Raw genomic sequence first — 18,812 nt, 5'->3', positions numbered from 1 at the left:
GGTTCACTGCGATTTTCTAAGCACCTAGCATAGCACCTGGTACTTGGAGTTGGTACTCAGTCAATGTTGAATGAATGACCAATCTGGGACTGAGTTCTTCCCAGGAAGGAGACAGGGGTACTCAGTCTTTTTATCCTACATCCAGGTTGTGTTCAGGTTTATAGATTCTCACCTCCAGTCCATGCTGATTAGCAAGTCCCGGGGTCTCCAGACCTCAGAAAGTACTTCTTTACCTAGTCTTCCACGCACCTTGTGACACCCCTCTGTGTCAGCAGCAGCTGGTGCTTTCTAATACCAAATCTGCTGTCTGGCTCCCACATCGAAACATATCATTTTAATCATGTACTTTCAAGCCAGGAAACCAATTTGCATTACAAAAGTCGAATTCCTTTCCCTGGTGACAGCCATGCAGAAGGCTTGGCTTCCTTTTCACTTTTGTCCAGGTGGAGGTTTTGGACAAGGAGGAGCCTATCTCTGTCGGGGTCAGGGCTACGTGGAAAAGGGGTCATCTGGCATAGCACCCCCCTCCAGCAGCCCTGCTACCTGCCCTACATTCTTTGGGGAGGAAAGAGCCGGAATTCTTTCCCAGTGGCCCCTTATCCAGAACCACAGGTCTGTTTCAGATGATGCCACAGCAATTGAGAATTATATGCCCATTTCCACATCTGCATAATTTTGCATATTTATTTAATGGTCAGATAAACTCATTTGGAGTCTCTCGTTGCTTCTCTTTCCCTCCTGCTTTTGACCTATCATTTAGGTCTGGCTCAGCCTGGTATAATGACCAGTTCTTCTGGTCTCTGGTTCTGCAGGGGAGTTGGGATGTCCCAGGAGGCCTCCAAAACTATCCTGGTCCAGCCTTCCACATTCACTCCCTTGCTCCACAGCCCATGGCCTGAGCAAGGTCCTGGGCAGCTGGGGCCTGTGCCGGGCTAGGACTGGAGGAAGTGGAGGGGGTAAATGGAGGGTGCTTGTCACGAGATTTCAAGCAGACAGGTTGTCGGCCGCCCTGCCCTGCGTTTGAGTGAGTCCCAGGGGAATAAGCTGCTGTCACTGTGGGTAATTGGATTCCTGCTCCCCAGCAGGACAGGCACCGGTAACCTTTAGGATTAATTACTCCAGTCGACCTCAGTCTCCTGCTCTGGCTGGCTGTCTTCCCTGCTCTGGATCAGAAAGCCCCAGGGGCTCAGTATCGGACACTGGGTATTGGGACACAAGTGAGGTAGAAACTTCTGGATCTGAGCTTTGAGAAACTGCCCATGTATTGGGAGGCACCTGAGGGTGAGGCTGTGCCTCATCTTCAAGGCCCATTTCATGATGTAGACCTTGACTGGGTGGAGCTAAAGGGAGGGCCCTGTGAAGTCAATGGCCATTCTAAAGAGGAACGCCAAGCTGTAACCTCCCACCCCCCAAGCGCTCAGAGCATGGCAGTGGCTCTTCCCCACCTAGGGATGTAAACAGAGTTTGGGAGTTTCTTTTTTGTTTGTTTGTTTGTTTTTTTGTTTTGTTTTCTCCTTTTATTAAGAATAAGTCATGCCTTTTTAAATGTATCTAAAATACATTGTCATACCAGTAGGTTTTCCTACATGATCTTCTTTATATATATATATATATTTTATTGGTTGTTCAAAACATTACCAAGCTCATGACATATCATCTTTCATACATTTGACTCAAGTGGGTTATGAACTCCCATTTTTACCCCAAATACAAGTTGCAGAATCACATCGGTTACACACTCACATTTTTACATAATGGCATATTAGTGACTGTTGTATTCTGCTACCTTTCCTATCCCCTACTATCCCCCCTCCCCTCCCCTCCCATCATCCCTGTCTACCTCATCTGCTGTTGTTCAATTCTCTCCCTTGTTTCCCCCCCCTTCCCCTCACATCCTCTTCTATGTAATTTTGTGTAACATTGAGGGTCTCCTACCATTTCCAGATACTTTCCCTTCTCTCTCCCTTTCTCTCCCCCCACTCATCTTTGTTTAATGTTAATCTTTTCCTCATGCTCTTCCTCCCTGTTCTGTTCTTAGTTGCTCTCTTTATATCAAAGAAGACATTTGGCATTTGTTTTTTAAGGATTGGCTAGCTTCACTTAGCATAATCTGCTCTAATGCCATCCATTTCCCTGCAAATTCTATGATTTTATCATTTTTTATTGCTGCGTAGTACTCCATTGTGTATAGATGCCACATTTTTTTTATCCATTCATCTATTGAAGGGCATCTAGGTTGGTTCCACAGTCTAGCTATTGTGAATTGTGCCGCTATGATCATTGATGTGGCAGTATCCCTATAGTATGCTCTTTTAAGAGTTTGGGAGTTTCTTACAGCAGAATTCTTTGTGTGCCTCTGAAGATTCTTCCTGCAATGTTTGTTCCCCAGAACACAGAACTTAAGGTAGGGAGATGGGGAGCCACTGGGATGCACCATCCTCGACGGCAGAGCCTATGTGAGCAGTTGTTACAGAATGGCCAGCACCTACTGAGTACTTACCTTAAGCAGGCACGTGGGTGATCCCATTCAGTCATTCCAACAACCCTACAAGGGATGTGCTGTTATATGATCCCTAGTGTCCTAGAGGACAAAACAGGCCGACAGATGTTAGCAGGAGGGAGGCCACACAGCTGCTCCCTGGCACAGCCTTCAAAGCATCGTGTATCTGAAACTCAGGGCTCACTGTCCTTGGAGGTCTTGACAGTGGGGGAAGGAGAAGGGGATGACCATGGTGACTCTAGGTTCTCTAATCCCTGGCTTATCTCGGCCCAGAAAAGAATTAGTCCCCTGTGAACCTTTCATAGGAATCAGGCGACAGACACAACCTTAAAGGGCCTTTTGCTATGTATATCTCCCATCTCATGTTGATCAATAATCTATCGATCAGTAAATAGTCATTAACACCGAATAACCGTGACCCTCTGTCTCTGTCCCCTGGTCATATTGGGAGGGAGCGGTCACTGTACCCCATGAACAGGGTCTTCCTAGGCCAGCTTCATTCCACAGGGCTCTGGCAGTTGGCAGTGAGCAGGATGTCACAAGGAGACTTTCCTGGAAAGCCTGATTGGCCACTCATTTGTTTCCGTGGTCACCTCCCCACCCCACCCCACCCCCAGATGACAAGGGGTGTTGCCATGACAACAAAATGGGAAGCAATCACACCTCTTGCAGGGCAGGAATGTTGACTGGCATGAAGAGCGTGGGGGGGCGGGCTGTGGAGAAGATGAGGGCAACCCAGACCTTCTAGTGTCCAGGGAGAAAGGGAGTCAGTTCAGAATGGAGGAGCTTGCGCCTTCCGAGTTGTCAACTCCCACCTGGTGCCTGAAGAAATCTGATTCCTTTTCAGCTTCCATTATTCTCCTACTGTCAAAAAAAAAAAGCACCAGACCAAGGGTTTAGACTCATTTTAACCCAAAACTTAGCCTCAGAGATGAGAAACTCATGTTGCTCTAGTTCCTTCCTTCCTTCCTTCCTTCCTTCCTTCCTTCCTTCCTTCCTTCCTTCCTTCCTTCCTTCCATCTTTCTTCCTTCTGCTCCTTTTTCCCCACCAACAAAAATCTCACCCAGCAGCAGGACCTTCAAAAAGTTGAGGAAGGCAATAGGTTCTTTCTAGAAGAGCTCTGATTTCTTCACTTCTGAGCAGAATAAAGGGGTTGACAAGGGAAGATGCAAGAGAAGTGAATTCATGGTCAAAGTGGAAGGTCACTGGTTTGTGGGGGAGAACTAAGTCAGGTGGATGAGGGGGATCGTGGGCAGGAGGCAGGAAAGAGCAGCACCAAGCAGGGGTGACCGAGAGGCCTCACTTGGAATTTTGGTTCCGCTACCACCATTAGCAGCGTTAAGAATAATAACTCCAAGCCGGGCATGGTGGTGCATGCCTGTAACCCCAGTGGCTCAGGAGGCTGAGGCAGGAGGATTGTTAAGTTCAAAGCCAGCCTCAGCAACTTAGCGAGGCCTTACGCAGCTCAGCAAGACCTTGTCTCTAAATAAAATATTAAAAGGTCTGGGGATATGACTAAGTGGTTAAGTTCCCCTGGATTCAAAAAAAAGAAGAAGAAAAAGTCCAGAGTCAGACCCCTGGCACTTTATTCCTGGCACTGCCCACTTGCTAGCTTACAAATGTAAACTTGAGCAGATTCACTGATATTTATTTGCCTTAGCTTATACTAGAGGATTTGGTGGGCTAATTTGGAACATCCTCCAGTGTTGGCTGTTATTTTTACTGTGCAGTGGAGCAAATTCTTTTAGCTCTCTGAGCCTTAATTTACTCACTAGTAAAATGGGAAGTATATTTGCCTCACAAAAGAAATACTTGTGCAGATTAAATTAGCTAATATGTGGAAATGTGCCTAGCTGCTCACCAGACATAAAATAAGTCTTAACTAAATGTCAATCAAAAAGTTCTCAGTCACCTATTCAGCTATTTCCTCCCACACAAACATATACCTTTAAAATGCTGCTGATAGGCAATTCATCATTATCCAGTCCTGGATTAACAAGTACCTGCAACCTGCTGAACGGGCCTGTTTATGGGAAGTCCCACTCTGAGAAAAGGGTGTCCTACTGCAAGTTGCCTCGGGATGGCCGAAGGAAGCACAACAAAGCACAGAAGACATTCTGTCTGCATTGTGAGGTGAACAGCCCTGGGTCCCTCGGAGCCACTCTACACACATCAGGAGAACAAAAGGATAAAGAATTTCAAGATAATAAAATAGGAAGAGAAGCAATGTGTTCCTGAGACAAAACAGAGGGGCTGAGCATCCAGTGTGCATGAGTATGGTTAAAAGGGCGGGTAGGGGAGTTGGGATTTGAGCAGGGTAGAGAGAACCCTGCAAGCTGCTTGTCTTCACTGGGACCCACAGCTCTCCCTCCCACCCCACCGGCCTGCCCTAGGCCCTCTTAGGTGCCACTTGCTCTTTCCATGCCCACAGCTTATGGGCACCCCAGGAGGAACACAAAGGATGTATATTATTTAGTCATCTATCGCTGCATAACAAGGTACCTCCAAAACTGAGCTACTTAACACAATAAATATTTATTATCCCACAGATGCTGAGGGTAAGAATGCAGCTAGGGTTTATTTGAGGGCCTCTGGCTCAAGAACTCTCATGTGGCTGCAGTTAAAATGTCAGCCATGTAAAGGCTTGACTCGTGGCTGTTGGCTGGCCTCAGCCCCTCACCGTGTGGCTTCTGCCTACATGGCAGTTGGCAGGTGATGCCAGGGCAGTTGATCCAGGACGAGAGAAAGCCCCCTGTGCCCCAAGATGGATGCTCCAGTCATTTTATCATCTCAGAAGTGAGATCCCAGCACTTCTGCCATATTCTGCTAGTTAGCAGCAAGTCAACGGTCAACAAGTGCAGCCCCCACACAGGAGCAATGCAAGAGACATCAGTACCAGGAGGCCACAGCATTCCTTTGCTGTTTCACACAAGCACAGAGAAAACATTGTCTCCTAGGTCCTCCAAAGAAGACAACATTGACGGGGGGTTCCCTGAGCACAACCCAGTAGCCAGTCTGCTCTCTCATGGAGATCAGGTCATCGATATTTATTGAGTACTTATGCAGGTGCCACAATAGATAGCCACAGCCAAGGGAGCAGGGAAGGAGAGCAGAGGGGGAAGGAGGTCAGAGATGTTTCCATCGGCAAACTCTGAACTGAAGGACAGCAAGATGTCCGTATCAGTCAGTGGGGACAGTGAAAGCAGGAGTGGGGAGGGAAGAAAGGCGTCATGTTTGGGGGACAACCAAGGCTTCCAAGCTGGTGCAATAGGGGAGAGGCAAGGAACGGGACAGCTGATTCTCTAGCTCTCTTTGCATCCATCTAGATGGCCTTGGTCACCCTGGATTCAGAAGGTGGATCCCCTAGCCTCAAACGCTGGGTTTGAGGGACCGTCTCTGAGCTCAAGATAGAAAGGAGAAGCAAGGTGCAAGAAGCAGTGTCCAAAAGAACGAAAGAAAGAGAAAAGAAATGCAGTGTCCCGAGAGGAAAGCAGGTCAAGGCTTATTTAAAATCCAACTGATGGGCTCACTTGCCTCACCTGTGCAAGGCCCTGAATTTGATCTGAGCACTGAAGGAAAAACAAAAACAAACAAACCCTCACTGGTTTGGTTTGATAAGACTGGAATTCTGGTTGGTTGTTTGTTAAATTACTGTGATATGCTAGGTGTCATATGCCACAAGTAAATGTCCACGTGCCAAAAAATTGATGCTGACACTGACCTGAGAGGATGAGAGCTCATCCTCCTGGTGTGGTCTGGACAGTGTGCCTCACATTTAATGGGGCTCACATCATGGGCCAGTGCGACCTGGCAAGAGGCACTGTTTCCCTGCAGAGAGGCACAAATGTTCAGTTTTGTTCACAGTCACAGATCCTGAACTCAGAAGCCAGGAATCAGAGCGACTAGTAGGGGGAGTCCCAGTTCCCTCCTCAAGCACTTTAGATGGGGGTGGGGGGGGGAGGATTTCCATGTCCCTTTCATAGCCTGACACTCTTTAAACTTAGGAGACTAGGAAAAAATTTAGCACTTCCCTCCAAACCGCTCTGTACAGGTAAGTAATTCCTATGGCTGCTTTTGGACTCACAATCTCAAGAACATGAAGCTTAGGAGTAGAGAGAGCTTTGAAATAGAAGGCAAAGCAATGGATTCTTCTCCAGCTTCTCCCCCAGGGAGTGAAGGGACTCCTGACAACTCACTGCAGCTGTGGGAGCTGGTGGGGTCCTCGTCTGTAAGACAAAGGGGCCTAAAAGATGGGTTCCCATGACAGCTGCACATTACTAGACTCACCCAAGGAACTTTCTAAGGTCAGCAAGCAGAAAGAAATCTATCTTAAAGGGCCTGGCATGCCACCTGAACATTACTGCACCCTCTAACTGACCAGGTGATTCTGAGGCTGCGAACCACTGGTTGCTGGAACCACAGCTTCATGTGCAACCTCCAGAAGGGCCGCACACCCACGGACTGATTCAACCTCTACCTCCACATCCTGAAGCAGATAGCCAGGTTGGAGCAGGGCTCAACCATCTGCCTCCAAGAAGGTCCCCAGGTGGTTCTGATGCCGCAGGTACACGGTCAGCTGTTTGGGAAATACCAGAAGTTCTTACAAAGAATCGGAGCTAGAAAACTGGAGTCTGTCTCTTCTGTCACTAGGGGTCCGCCCCAAAGGCACCGTACCCCTCTGCTCTATTTCAATTAGAATCACAGCAACTCTTTGCAGTTGGGCGATGCTCCACCGAGGTGTTGTTATAAATGGTATCATTTCTATTCTTTGCCTACTACACTGAGTCTCCCATCAGTGCATCCTGCTCTGTGCCTCTCTGGGGTACAGTACCCAGCACACAGCACTGTTGGGTCACAGATGCTTAATCAAAGGGTGTGCATGGAGATAATGAAGACCTGGGCCTGCTCTGGAGTGCGCCTCAGAAATCCACTCAAAGAACAGGACCACGCAGTTTCTAAATCAGTCGTTTGGGCTGGTTTAGCATGAAAGGCTCTGATGAGCCGGGACTGATTCATCCATTCTTGGTGTTCTGGGGAGGCACACCAGAGCTCCTGAGCGCGCACGGACTTCCGGCGTGAATAATGTCGCCCGCCTCCCCGCCACCGCCGACGGGGCTGCCCTGGGCCGGCCGCCTGGAGAGGCCCAGGCCGAGGGGCAGGACCCCTGCTTGGCCCGCTGGTAGCCGGTGAGGGCGTGTCCCCAGCCGGCCTCTCCCCGCCGGTCCCCTCCCGCTCGCTCCGCCGTGCGAGGTCGCCATGGTGACTTCCTGTCCTCTCGCAGTGTCAGGGCTCTCTCTGAGCCAATCGGCGGCAGGTGCAGATAAGGGTCTCCGAGCAGGGGCGGCTGTCACGCAGCCCGCCGCCGCCGTCGCCGAGCGCGGGTCGATCCTGGCCGGTGCGGGGCCCCGGGAGCGCTCGGAGGCTGGGGGAGGAGCGAGCCCTTTCTATATTTAGCGCCTGCACCGGGTGCGTCCCTGGTGGACCGGCTTCGTGAGAGGCTGACTTCCAGCCCAGCATGGGAAGGTTTAACATCCCTCAATTAGGCACACCCTCCACGGGGCTGTGTTTTGCTCCTTGAGAGCCTTAAAAGAAAAATAGATTAAAAGAGGAAAGCAAGAGGGAAAGGGACAGCAAAACGGATGGCCATAGCAATGGAGAAACTGCCCTTGAACAGCCCCTCCACCCACCCACCCCGTTCCCAAATCCAAAGCTCCTGGAGAGCAGAAGCAGACAGCCAGGCAGGCATTGGAAAGGGCACAGGAGCATCTACAAGGGGGACCCAGGGAAGGGCACTCCAGGGCAATTGAGCATTTGTCCCAGGGTCCTGGAGTAATGGATCTCTGGAGGGACTCCACAGTCGGGAGGGCACAGCAGGACTTGGTGGCTGGAAATGGAAGTTAATGGCCAGGCAGCCTGAGGATTTGCTCCAAGTGCCCCCCTCCATGCCCTCCAAAGACACAAGAAAGGAGCTCAGCACACCAGAACCAATAAGTTGTTTATTTGCCTGAATTCACCAGGTAATTATTTGTCCCTCTGCTTGCTTTGGCGGCCCAAGCTGTGTCCTGGACTGAGCTCCCTCAGCCTGGGGCACTGTACAAGGAAAGGAGAATTTGAGGTTCTGGCCTCCTGAGGCTCCTTAAGCTCCCAGGAGCATGGCACTAAAAAGAAGCCAAAGGATAGGGCCCAAGGCTCATGCAGCCCAGCACAGTGTGAAATGGTGGGGCGGGGGCTGCAGGAGGACCACCGATGGGTCTGGGTCCACATGCCTCTCCCTGCCAGTCTGTGTGGGACATGCCCAGCAGACCTGACATTCTGCAGGGATGTCGGCAGTGTTAGGTGAAGTATTCCATCAGGATAATTCTCATTGTTCAAATTTTGCCCAAATATGGCAGTAGATGCAGATGACCCTGTTGCTTAGCAAGCAAGTTAAAAGATCAGAAATCAATGGCTTCTCCCTTGGAACCTCCACTCTGGCATCTCTGAGTCTGAGGAGAGAAGCAATCTTCAGAGGCCTGAACCAGAGTTGGCCAGGAACATTCAAGTGGGTGTCTGGGTACCTCTCCAGACTGCTCAGCAAAGACGTTTGGAAGTTTCCCTCTGTATCACCTCCATGTCGAATGTCTCCAACCTCCCACTGACCTGACCGTTCCTGCACTAACTCAGCTGGTGGTAATAAGTGGGCACTAAGGAAAGCCACAGCAAAGATCCCGATGCTGTAACTAGCACTTCCTTCTGCCCCTCCTGGACAGGTGGTCACCAGCCTCTCAGCCATAGTAGTCCATGTCTGCAGTCAGAGAGAAAAAAAGTCCCACTTCTTTCTCTGGGCAGCCCAGTCCTACCCCAAAGTATATGGGAGGAAGGAATCCTTCTGACTTTCAGAGTCTGTTTTTGAACTCGGATTGTAAGCAGTTCCGCATTTATGTATGTATGTTAACTGTGTATCCATATGCCTGAATATATGCAAATATGTACTGTTAATAATATTTATTGAGCACCTACTATGGGCAAAGCACTATTACTTTCCCAAAGGGTGTTGAGAATGAGCAGGGGACTATATGAAAAAATAATAATCATATCATTTACCGAACACTTACTATATTCCAGACACCGTATTAGATGTTTGACACCCAGTGCATGTCATAGATGCCTCACAACCTCAAAATACATAGTTAACTTCATTTGGACAAAGGAAAAACTAAGGATCAGAGAGGTTGAACTTGCCCTAGGGTATTGCCCTGGAGAATAACTGGCAAAGCTCAGATTTGAATGCAAATGTTGTCCTGGTCCCGGAGTTCTGAACCAACAGCTCTCATGGTAGTAAGGACACAAGTCAGGCACCTTCACACACTACTGTCATGACCAAGCAATGAGGAGGCAGGATGGGAGCAGGATTCATTTGTCTACCCAGTGTTAGAGACAGCATTCTGCCCAGGAGCTTGTGCGAGATTTGGGGACCTATCTTAGCCACATACTTCCTGTGTCTCATCCACACTCCCCTTTTTCCGGGGGACGTGAGGGGCTTTTCTTCCACTAAATTGATGCCTGTTGCTCCAGGGCCCTGTCAGTTGTATCCAATGGGTACAGATGTTTTACTAAGTCACTTGCCATTCACCTGCTCCTTCCTCCACCCTTCTAACCCTTGAACACTAGATTTTTCTGACTCACAGTACAAAGTGTCCCACATATTAGCTCCCTAGAGTCCTGGGCCCACTTTAAAACTGGCCTCCCGGGAACTTCAGCATGGCGGTGTTTGCAGATTTGGATATAAGAGCGGGTTCCGACCTGAAGGCTCTGCGCGGACTCGTGGAGACTGCCGCTCATCTTGGATATTCAGTTGTTGCCATCAATCATATTGTTGACTTTAAGGAAAAAAAACAGGAAATTGAGAAACCCATAGCTATTTCTGACCTCTTCCCAACTTTCCCAATTGTACAGGGAAAATCAAGACCAATTAAAATTTTAACGAGATTGACAATTATAGTTACTGATCCTTCTCACTGCAATGTTTTGAGGGCTACTTCTTCAAGAGTCCGGCTGTATGATATTGTTGCAGTTTTTCCAAAGACAGAAAAATTATTTCATGTTGCTTGCACGCATTTAGATGTGGATTTAGTCTGCATAACTGTAACAGAGAAACTACCATTTTACTTCAAAAGACCTCCTATTAATGTGGCAATTGACCGAGGCCTGGGCTTTGAACTTGTCTATAGTCCTGCCATCAAAGACTCCACAATGAGAAGGTACACAATTTCCAATGCCCTCAATTTGATGCAGATCTGCAAAGGAAAGAATATAATTATATCCAGTGCTGCAGAAAGGCCTTTGGAAATAAGAGGGCCATATGATGTGGCAAACTTAGGGTTGCTGTTTGGGCTATCTGAAAGTGATGCTAAGGCTGCAGTGTCCACCAATTGCCGAGCAGCACTTCTCCATGGAGAAACTAGAAAAACTGCTTTTGGAATTATTTCTACAGTGAAGAAACCTCGGCCATCAGAAGAGGGTGATGATTCTCTTCCAGCTTGCAAAAAAGCTAAGTGTGAAAGCTGAAAAGAATGGACCAGTCTCTGACAGCACTACTTTTTTCCATTTTGTAGATTATCATCCACAATAAAAATAAAACTTTTGCATGATTTGCTGTTTTGATTTGAAGCTAAAAAAAAAAAAATAATAAAATAAAAATAAAACTGGCCTCCCTCACTCTATTAATTTGAGCCCCATGTCTCCTGGGTCCACTGGCCAGGTGCTGGGAGCAGGGACCCACCTCTCTCCATTCACCTGATCCATCTGTTGAGGCTGGGGGGCTCTGGGAGTTTCTGAATCCTCCGGCTCTTTCATGCTTTAATAAGTAGAGCACTGTCCAGATTGGGGGCCCAGGGATCTTCCTCAATTTCTTGCTGCCTGATGGAGTAGTTTGGGATTTTTTAACTTTTCTGGGCCTCAGTCTCTGCTGCAAAACAAGGCTCCATCTCATTTGAACAATCTTGAAGTTCCCTTCTAATCAGTGCTGATGCTCCAGGATTCTTGCAAAGCTTGGGATGCCTGGGAATCGTGGTGGGAGATGCTGCTTTCAGGGACTGTCTACAGTGGTCAACATGGGGTGCCAGGTCGATACCTTGGTTCCCTCCAGCCTCCAGGGAGGTGAGGGAAGGTTGAGGATTTGGGCTCTATGTCCCCCAGAAAAGAGAGCATTTTTCCTCAATTCTTTCCTCTGAAGTACTGGGAACAGGTCTCCACCTTCCATGCAGAGATAGTGCTCTGAGCTCAGTGTTCTGCTTTAGTGTTTACTGTCCTGACCCATTTTCATGAGATCTCAGTCTGTAATCTGGAAGCAGCTCATCAGTTTATCTCAGGGTCTCCAGTGCCTCGCTAGGGGCCTGCTATGCACAGCTAGTGCAGTAGGAATATTTGTTGGAAAAAAAAAAAGAAATGAAAGTTTCACCCTGGCTTTAGCATGTATCCACATCTTTATTAGCCCAGCCAGAAGGTGCTTAGGCTAATAAGAGTTGATCTTGCCTCTCCAACTAAAAAGTGACTCTTTAGGAGGATGGTTTGGCTTTATCTTCTGTACCTTGCTCAGATCTCACCAATCCTGGGTACCTAAGATGTGCTCAATAGAAACTTGTTAAAATAAATGGGATGGAATACAACAAATCACCTCTGGACTCCAGGAGCCACTGCGTGGATTCTTTGGGGCATGTCACTATTTAACCTTAATTACCTGATTTTATATTAGCTCTGGGAACTGATCTGACTGAATGATAAGACTTTGTTCCTGGATAATAGCTAACAATAATAACCACCTTTTACTGAATGCTTAATATGTGACAGCACTGGTGAGTGCCTCGCTTCTCCCATCTCATTTAATCCCTGTAACCATCATTCCATACACGTTCATTCATCCAGCCTTTCAGATTCCATTGTTTGCCTGGGCAAGACAAACACAATTTTGTTCGCCTCATTTTACAGACAAGGAAGTAGACTCAGGAACCTTAGGAATCTCTCTGCAATCACAAAGCTCGCAAGTGACCAGTCTGCCTCTATGGTCAGGTGCACGTGCCTGCAGCCTCCGCTACTCAGGAAGCTGAGGCAGGAGGTTGGTTTGAGCCCTGGAGCCCAAGGCCAGCCTGGGCAACGGCGAGACCCTGTGGGGGGAGGCGGGTCTGTGTCTACATCATCTTTTTCTCCTCGCTGTGTCAAGTTTGTGACTAGGGTGCAGTTCCTCGAGAATCTAACGTGAATGGTGGTCTGGCAGGGAACACGCTGGGCGCCAGGCCTTGAAGTGCCCTCTCTGGGGGTTGGAAGGCTGAGTGGGGGTTCTACTGCACCCTCGTCTCAGATAATGCATGATGAGAGCTTCCGAGGTGAAGAAAGAGGCTCTTCCCTGCCAGAGCTGAGAGGGAGAGGGACATGGAGGAGTTAGGGGAAAGTGTCCCTGATTGTCCCCCGCTCCAGGCCATGTTGCATAGAGTCCCTGGGAAGCATTACATGGATGCCTTGGTCCCCTAGTGACTCACATGGAGTGTGGCAAGGAACCTCAGACTGCACCCTTGTAGCATCAGACCCACCCTTTCCCAGCCACAGGGTGCTCCATATTCAAGTGCCAGGTAGCTCTCCTGGGAGCGCTCAATTCTGCCCTCCTTTGCCACCACCTGCATCCCTTGCCTCCTCCCACCCACAGGTGTACCTGTGTGCTCACAGACATCAAAGGAGGGATGAAAAACAACTTCCCAGGTCTGACTCCCGAGGGTAGGAGTTCTAGTGGGCAGCAGATGGAACTCAGTCTCCTCGCTTTGCTAGACCCAATATAGTTGACCAGACGAGCGTGAAGCCACAGAAATTGTGTCTGGATGTGTGGTCAGCGTGGCTCTCGGTAGGCCTTTCTGCAGACACATCCCTTCTGTCACCCAGAGCAAGAGGCAGGATGCCAAGGCCATCCCAGCCTCCCCAGCCCAGCTCCAACCTCAGGCAGAACATAAAGACCTTTACAGATTGATGCTCTTTGTGCAAAAGGAAGAAAAGCAGAGTCTGGAGAGGGGGCTGGCGTTTGCAGGGGACTCTTATGGACAAAACCTTAAGCGCTTTACATTCCCTGTATTTAAGCCTCTCCAGATCCATGGGAGGAAGGGTCGACTTTCAACCTTGTTCTACAGCTGAGACACTCAGGGCTCAGTGGAGTCACCAGTCAACAGTGATAGACTAGAGATTGGGCAAAACAGCAGGGAAGAGACTGGAACCGAGCTATAAAGTGACTCCCGCAGCCACTGTTTGACGGCACCAAGGGCAGACATTGGCTGTGGCCTTTGGGGTAAGAACAGAGCCTGGTCCCTAGTGCTGGGAGGCTTGGATGGCACAGGGTGGTTAGAGAGAGCTCCTGCCACTACTTTGAGGAGGCTGGAACTGGATCTACCACCCTGTCCCTGGGTCTAGTGTGCCAGCAAGTAACACCAGTGACAGGGAAGAGAACAAATGAGATGGTGCTGAGCTCTGGAAAAGCTCCGTCCCTAACTAGGGTGTAAAGCAATTGCCATACTAGTCTGGTCTGGGGTCCTGCAGCTGAGGGCAGAGGGAGGCACCTCTGCTCCAGGAGTGCCCTCTACCCTTGCCTTTGCTCCCTGCCCTCTGCCAGAAGTGGCCTCAGTTTCCTTTGGACAGCCATCTGGACCTCATAGTTTGATTCGCTGCTGTTTCCTTATGTGCACCTCCTCTGGGGTTCTGAGCTTCTAGAAGATGAGGTCACTCCTTTATCTTTAGTTAAAGCGCCACACTCGGTAAACATCAGTAAAACACATATATTTACTCTCTGCAGTGCCACTTTACTTGGGTTTTCATTCACCACACACTTACTGAAAGTCTCATTGTGCCAGCCCCAGAGACCCAGAGTCAAACGTCCTGGGCCCTTAGGAAGCTCCCAGGGTTGATGGCCACGTGCCTCCAATGGTGACCTTGTGTAGTCACTGTCAAACAGTGACCAGAACATCCACGGCCAGGCCCGGAGAGGTGCAGGTTTGAACTGTGGAGAGCAATGAAGGGCAGTAAACCCTGCAGGGAGATTCAGGAGGGCTCCCCGGAGCAGGGGTGGTGGGCTTTTATGAATTCATTTTTATTGCCCACCCATGGGTGTGATCAAGGCTAGGAAAGAGGCTGAGTGACAGGAACTGCAGGAGCCCCTCCCTCTCTAAGCACTCCCCTGGATTAATGGATTCCTCCTCCCCATCCCCAGGAGTGGTCACTATAGTGGTGCTATTTGCTGCAAGAGGAAACTGAACCTGAGAGATTGAGTAACATGCTGAGGGTCGTAGGCAGGAAGTGAGGCTGGGACACCAACCCTGGAAGTCCAGGTTCAGCGGCTGCTGTTCTGAGGATGCCCAAGGGCTGATGAGGCCAGATTGTGTTCTATGGAAGGAGGGTTGTATTGGGAGATGAGCGACTTCTGATGTCCCAAAGTATCTGGTGGACCAAAACATAGCTGAACAGGAAATAAAAAGTTTTTTCTCCATTATGGCTGATCTGTATTTATCCATCCTTCAGATTCCTCATGGAAATTAAATGCTGAGTCCATGTCGCATCTTGAGAGGTGGGTCTGGGGACCTGCTCTTGCCCCTTCCCCCAGGTGACACACACAGACCTACAAGCAGGCACCTGTTCCTGCACCCAGCCTCCCCCACCCCCACAGGTGCTGCATGTGCATCCTCTGCCCTCAACTCCCCTTGGTCTGCCCCTCCCAGGCCTGCATGCTCAGTGCTATGCCACGCCACAGGTGCAGAGGCACCAGAGGAACAAGCACCTGAGTCTCACCCCTGCAGGGCGGCCCCCAAACCAGAGCCAAAGTCCAGGGAGGCAATCTGGACTGAGGCCCAGGAGCCCTGCCAAGGGCTCAGAGTCAGCAGTTTTCTGGGGTAAGGAGATAGGACTAGAAGGGCTGGGAAGACCCCCTCACTTCTCTAGGCCGTGAGCATCCCCGGGGGACAGGCAGGAGCTGGAGCCTGGGGTCAGGAGCTTCAGTGCAGTGGAGCTATGGGATTGTCATGGCAACCCTGAAAAACCTCATGCGCACCAAACACTGCTGAGGACTTCAGAAAGTCCCCTGGCATTTACTGGGCAGGGCATGCACTCATAGGAAGGGGTCTGCTGGTGTGCAGCTCTTGGTTCACCAGTGCATACCAAGCACCTACTCTGCCAGCCTGTGTGCTAAGCATGCAGAAGAAGGGAAAAGACAGATCCAGCAGCCTCAAGGAGTTTGCATCTGGTCAGCAGGACAGTGTGGTGTTGATGGCAGTAATGGCACTTACCAAGCTCTTGCATGCACTGGAACTCTCTTACCCCTTACCGGTGTGTTCATGGGTTTAGATCTTATAACAGTTCATGAGGAACGTACTAACAATGTTCCCACTCTACAGAGGGTGAAACAAGCAGAGAGGTTAATTAACTTGTCAAAGGCTTCACAGCTCATCAGGGAAGGAGCCAGTATTTGAACCCAGGCAATGCATACTGTTAACCAATATTTGATGATGGTGTTTTTTGAAGAAGGATAACACCTCCTGTTTTGGCACGATACTTTAGAGTTTACCCAGTACTTTCAACATTCTTTCTTGAGCTCATTTGAACCTATCAGCAGTTCTCTGAGATGGAGCTCGTTATTCTGATTTTACAGATGGGAAAAACGAAGAGGGAAAATTGAAGTAGGGTGCTGTCTTCTAGACAGCCAGTAGGTAACGGAGGTAAGACTTGGAGTTCTGTAGGGCCTGAATGGCACTGTCCTTCAATGCCCCTTACCTCTTTCTGGGCCTCTGTTTCCCCACCTATCAAACAAGAAGAGCCATTCCTGATCCCTGTTAACTTTGGGGGAAATGCAATTCTAGGGACTAAGTGAACCATATTAAAAATAAAACAGTAACTAGGATGAGTTGAGATCTGGGTGAAGGCATTCACAGCTACTTGGGAGGCTGAGGCAGGAGGATCCCTTGAGTCAGGAGTTCAAGGCCAGTGTGGGCAGTGGAGTGAGACCCTGTGTATAAATAAATAAATAAATAAATAAATAAATAACTTTTGGGTGAAGAGGTAGCGGTAGAGGAAGGCCCCCTCCAGTTTCTGTGTCATTTTTCACCTGCCGTCCCCTACCATTCTGGGCAGGAGGACTTCAGACTCTGGGATCCTGCAGGTCTGGGTTCCACTCTCCACTCTGATGTGGAGACTCCCTTTATTTCTAAGCTTCTGTTTCTGTCGCTGCCAAGGGACTGTCCGCACCGCCTCCCAGGGCCTTGGGGAGGAGAACCAGGAGGCCCAGTGAGCCCTCGCCTTCTGGCAGTCGATTGAAATCATCCTCATTATTTTGGTCTTTAGTTCTGGAAGCACTTCGCCTGAGGGAGGGGATGGCAGAACCGCTTCCCGCTCTTCTTCCTCCTGGCATTTCACCAAGCTTTCTTCGAAGAAATGCTTTTCCACACTGGAGGTGGCCCCAGATCCGGGAGGAGTCCCATCCTCAGCCCAGGAGCTGGCGGGAGATTCAGACACTCAGCCCTGCCCTGCGGGGGAGCTGACAGCTGTTCCTCCGCAGCTCCCTGCCCACCTGCTGGCCCCTGCCCACCTGCTCTTCTGCACTAGGCCCCCCCCCAGGCCCCCTGCTCCCCCCACGGAGGGTGGAGGGCAAACCGAGGCATCCTGAACAGAAGGCCAGGGTTCCTCCCGGCCCCCTGACTCACCACGCACTGGATACACCGAGGAGGTGACTGATTCAGGGAACATGCCAATTTGATATCAGGGCCTGATCACTGGAACGCAGCTCCCCGGGGAAGAGAAAATGAAAAATATGACTAAACTGTCCTCCCACACGGGCTGTCATTAAAACAGTGCTCGGTGTGTCACAGATATTTTTGCTTCGTCTCCAAATAATTTGTTCTTCCAACTTTAAAAATTTTTTTTTAATTTAATTTTTATTACCCCCTTCCTCCACCTCCCCGTTGGGTGCGCTTGGCTCTAGGAGGCCTCGGGGCTCTGAAGCAAGCCTTCTGTTGCCCCAGGGCTTCCCCTGATCTTCAGGGTTCCGGCAGAGAATCCCCCTGGCAGTCTGGCCCAGCCTGATCCCACAGAGCCAGAGTCCTCCCTCCTGCTCCTCCTCCCTCCCCTGCCTCTTCCCTCTTTCTCCTCTCTCCATCTTCCCTTTCTTCTTCCTACTCCCTCCTTCTCTTCCCCCTTTCCCCTGTTCTCCCTTCCTCCCTCCTGATTTCCTTCTTCCTCCTCCTTCATCTTGCCCCTCCCCTTTCTTCCCTCCTCCCTCTTCTACTTCCCTCTCCTCTTCCCCCTCTCCCAGGTAAGGAGGAGTCTCTGGATATTTGTTTAAGAGAAAGAAATCCTCAGAAAGGTCAGGCAGACGCAGGCTACACCAACAGTCTCACGGCCAGCGAGGCTCTCCCTCCTTCCAGCTGGGGCCCACTGATTCCTCACCTGGTGACCCTGGACCAGCCCCTCTCCAACCCAACCAGGAGCTGCCCACATCGCCGCCCATGCAGGCAGTGCAGAAACCAACCGTCCTTCCTGCCGTCTTCAACTCCTGCAAAGAGCATTAATCAGTGTTTACTAGGTGCCAAGGTCCTGTTCTAGAATCTCGGGCCAGAGTTCCTGCTCTTATGTTCTGCAGGGGGAGAGCACAGGGGGATAAACAAGCTGTAAAAAATACACATGCGACATCTAAGATGACTTCAAGCAAAATGCCGTGGACAGGTCGGGTAGGAAAGCAACCCAGCTTCAGCCGAGTTCAAAGCTTCTCTGAGGAAGGGGCAGAGGAGCTCAAGTGGAGGAGGTGGCTCCGCAGAGACCCAGGGAAAGGGCATTCCAGGCCCGAGGTCCTGCCACCCCCTGTCCTGGCCTGAGGAAGGAGGGAGAGTGAGCAAGTCTGGTGGAGAGGAGGCATCCCAAGTTGAGCAGAGCCGAGGGGGAGACCACAGGGCCCCTCGCCATCCATAGGAAGATGTGGAGCCTCTGTGAGATGTGATGGACAGCCGCGGGAGGGTTGGCAGCCCTGAGGTCGTATGATCTGGTTCGTGTTTGAAATACTCTGGGCTGGTGTGTGAAGGAGGGGTGGTGGGGAGTGAGGGGGCTTCTGAGAGCCCAGCGAGAGGGCTGATCGCAGAAGTCTTGGGTCCTTGTTTTAGTCAGCTGTTCATCTCTGTGAGCAAAATTCCCAGTCAGAGCAACTCAGAGGAGGAAAAGTTGGGGGCTCATGGATTCAGAGGTTCTGTTTATGATGGGCCAGTTCCATTGCTCTGGGCGGAAGGTGTGAGGCGGAACAACATGGCAGAAGGGTGCAGCCCAAGA

General features: G+C 50.1%; 1 protein-coding gene and 1 pseudogene across 2 annotated transcripts in view; both read left to right on the top strand.

Moving 5' to 3' along the window:
• Positions 1–18,812, top strand: part of Kcnd3 (potassium voltage-gated channel subfamily D member 3) — a 205,407-nt gene that overhangs the window by 76,215 nt on the left and 110,380 nt on the right. The gene's annotated exons all lie outside the window — the stretch shown is intronic.
• LOC113186631 (ribonuclease P protein subunit p30 pseudogene) lies at positions 10,237–11,125 on the top strand (annotated as a pseudogene).

Source organism: Urocitellus parryii, chromosome 11 (assembly GCF_045843805.1).
Source record: "Urocitellus parryii isolate mUroPar1 chromosome 11, mUroPar1.hap1, whole genome shotgun sequence".
In the NCBI taxonomy this organism is placed as follows: Eukaryota; Metazoa; Chordata; class Mammalia; order Rodentia; family Sciuridae; genus Urocitellus; species Urocitellus parryii.
This window is presented reverse-complemented; position numbering and strand designations above follow the sequence as displayed.